Genomic DNA, 3,974 nt, shown 5'->3' with positions numbered 1-3,974 from the left:
GTCAATCTCGCTAGTTAGATAACTTTGGGGTAGACGCTTTGAATTTTAGATTCCCATCAATCTTGGTAATTCGTCGGGATTACTCTATATCTTTCACAATTCACAAGAGTATTCTTGCTTACTTTTTGTGTAATTTTTGTGTTAATATATACGTATTTACAACATTTTGAGTGTGTCCAAATACTTGTTCACAAAATCTCACCAATAGATCGGCTTTCCAAACTCAAAACACAGTAAGGGACATTTTTTTTGAAGTACGTTTTCTTTGCATTTTTGGACTAAGTAGATTCTACTTAGTCCAAAAATGCAAAAAAAACGTACTACAAAAAATGTCCCTTACTGTGTTTTAAGTTTGGACAGCCGAGATGTCTCTAGTGAAGTTCTAGTGATTCAAGAACAAGGTTTCTAAATTGGTTCATTTATATATAGAACTTCCAAGAATTTGAGTAGTGTGGTTGTCAATCATGGGTAGAATTGGTGATGTTACACGTGTGTAAAGTGATCACTTAAACTAGTCCATGACCATCCATATTCTTTTTCTTCATCTTCTTCATCTTCTTCGATGAGATTCAAAAACAAAAAAATAATATATACGCTTTAAATTTTAGTTTTTAATGTTTATGTTAATTTTTACTTAATAAATTGATATTAAAATGTAACATTGTTTTAAAATCACTATAAATATTTTATAATAGTATTAATCAGTAATGATAAAGAAGCGGTTAGCTTCGAAACCGTTAGAAATTATAATTAAATATTTATAGTGACTTTAAAACAAAGTTATATTTTGATTATAAAATGGAAAATCACAAAGTTAGTGCTTCAAATATAAATTACATGAATAAATTTAATTGAATTATGTAAGAAGAAGAACCCTAGAAGTCCTGGTAACCAAAGGGCTAAAGAACTTAAACTTGGGCACATCGGGTTTTAGAGGCCCCTCTTGGCGCTAGAGGGTTGGCTGCGCGGCCGGTGCGAGCGAGTACTGGCGGCCATGTTTTCCGTGATTATGCCGAGGTAATGTCGAATAACACCCCCTGGAATTCCGCTCAGCCGTTATTATCTGGGATAGAGAAATTCATTCGCGGCGTGAATCATAATGCCGCGTACCTGCATGAGCACAGACGCACATGTGAGCGCAAGGAAACAGACTGTCGTGGATTTAGAAGAATTTTGTGTAGGTACCTACTAGATATCGCTCACTCCTTTCAAGAACGTCAGTGCATGTGAACTGCGTGTTTTCAGAATGTCCAGAAAGTGTACTACATCCCAGCAAAAGAGGCATATTTTTGACTTAATATTTACCCGCTACAGGGCAAAAAATGTTGTGTTAGCATTTTGAAGAAAAGGTATTGTTTAATTATTTAAAAAAAATATATGAATTATTTTTCAAATGGAGAAAAAACCTCCAGGTTTTACCTAAAAAGATGTGTTGCACAGTAAAAAGATCAATAAATGGCTTGATATTTATTTTTAAGACATTGTTTTATATTTTTAAACTTTAAAAACTTTCTCCTGAAAAATCAAGTTTTTTGATTTATGACTATATGCGATGACATATCGTTCACTCCTTTCAAGAACGTCATAAATAAAAAAACGTCAATTTTCAGTTGGGCATGTTTTCGGAATGCCCAGAAAATGTACTATATCCCAGCAAAAGCGGCATATTTTTAAATTAATATTTACCCCCTACAGGGTAGAAAGTGTTATTTTTTGCATTTTGAAGAAAAGGTATTGTTTAATTATTTTTTAAATATACTAAACATTTTTAAAATGGGAAAAAAACCTTCAGATTTTACCTAAAAAGATCTGTTGCACAGTGAAAAGTTCAATAAGTGGCTTCATATTTATTTTTAATACATTGTATTATATTTTTAAACATTAAAAACTTTCTCCTGAAAAATCAAGTTTTTTGATTTATGACTTTCTTGAATGGAGTGAGCGATATGACATGTTAGGTACAAAATTAAGGCATTATTTTGCTTTCATAATAGATGAAGAAGAATATGAAAGGCTCGTTAAGGAAGCAACTTTTTTACATTTTTTGTTCGTTATGCGAATTACTCGCTATGAGAAGTTCCACTGTATTTTTATTTCATCACACGCTTAATTACACATTACAATAATGTGCCATCACTGGGTTTTCCCGTGCCGAAAGCATGTCGCCTCCGTAGTGTTATGGTCAGCACGTTTGGCCACCGTACTGGAGGCCCCGGGTTCGAATCCCAGGGGGGGTCAAATAAATACAATATAAGTGATGTTTTTACTCTAATATTTATTAAATTTTACCCTGGACTGGTACCTGAAGCGGAAGGCTGATCACCTTCCCTTCATGCATTGATGATCAAGATAATACTGCTTTCATATAATGCAGCGCCTTATGCACCATCGGGTACAGATAAGAGTTATAAATATAACTCAAATAAATTACTTGAATTTTATAAATGTTAATCTAAGAAAGGAAAATAATAATAATTTCAATAAAAATAGTGTAAGTCCCACTCCAAGCACAAGAGCTCAATCTCTTTTTAGAGACAACTGCGTTCTTAATTTTAAGATTGTTAGAAATGTTTAGAAATATATTTGTATATGTACTTGTATATATATATATATATATATATATATATATATATATATATATATATATAATAATAATAATAAATCCCTTACCGCACCCCAATGGTGCATAGGACACTGCTTCATATAAACGCAGTGTTATCTCGATCGATTACACATGAAGAAAAGGTGATCAGCCCTCCACTTCAGGTACCAGTCCAGTGTAATATTGAATAAATATTAGAGTGAAAAAAATCACTTATATTTATTGAACCCCCCTGGGAATCGAACCCGGGACCTCCAGAACGGTAGGCGAGCATGATGACCATTACACCACGGAGGCGGACGAAAAAAACAAACCCAGTAACATATGCCATAATTTGCGTTCAGAGATATATATATATATATATATATATATATATATATATATATATATATATATATATATATATATATATATATATATATATTTAAAAATATATATATATATATATATATATATATATATATATATATATATATATATATATATATATATATATATATATATATATATATATATATATATATATATATATATATATATTCTCGTATATATATTTCTTACTATTGTATTATCATGGCATATCACATTTCTTAAAAGGTCATGCACTTTTCTTTTGTTGCATTTAAAAATAACAGCCATTAAAGATGGCAAGTCACTCCTCTGTGTCACTGCATTAATAGGTACTATATGTATACAAATTATTCATGGTGCAGTCCGTTATCGTGCAGATATCACTAACGGTGTAGTGAATACTAACAAATACTAATCACCTATGACCTCACCAGGCAAATGAGATCACGAGACAAATGAGACGAGTCTCATTGGTGACAAATAACTCATGTGATTTCTAACCTCTAAATTCAAACATAAACATGTTTAATTTTTAGCCCAATAGTGTATAAAGTGATATATGTATTAATTTTTAAATCAAACACAGATTTTTTGAGTCTACTAAGTTATATTCTATTACCAAAAACACATAAAAAAATTATATTGTCACAATTGTTTCGCCAAGTTATGGCATTTTCAAACGAATATTTTTTTTTAATACTGAAATAATTTTTTTAAAAATGGGAAAATCTCTATTTCATAATATTCTATCTAATGATAGACAATTTTTAAACATAAATGTTACCCGGAGAATTTTGCATTTTTTGTAAAATCAACTTATAATACATGGATCTGGCGGATTTTGAAAGTAGGCAACATAAATATACTTGGCATTTTGGATTCATTGCTTATTGTTGCAATGTCGGTAGTACCTATATATTTCCTACGCATACATTGTGTTTAACACTGTGTTTATATGAAGCAGTGTCCTATGCACCATTGGGTGCGGATAAAAAAAAAAAAAACATACACCTCAATGAAT

Source organism: Brachycentrus maculatus, unplaced genomic scaffold (genome assembly GCF_059751285.1).
Source record: "Brachycentrus maculatus isolate JH-2025_06_01 unplaced genomic scaffold, ASM5975128v1 h1tg000293l, whole genome shotgun sequence".
NCBI lineage: Eukaryota > Metazoa > Arthropoda > Insecta > Trichoptera > Brachycentridae > Brachycentrus > Brachycentrus maculatus.
Note: the sequence above shows the minus strand (reverse complement) of the source record.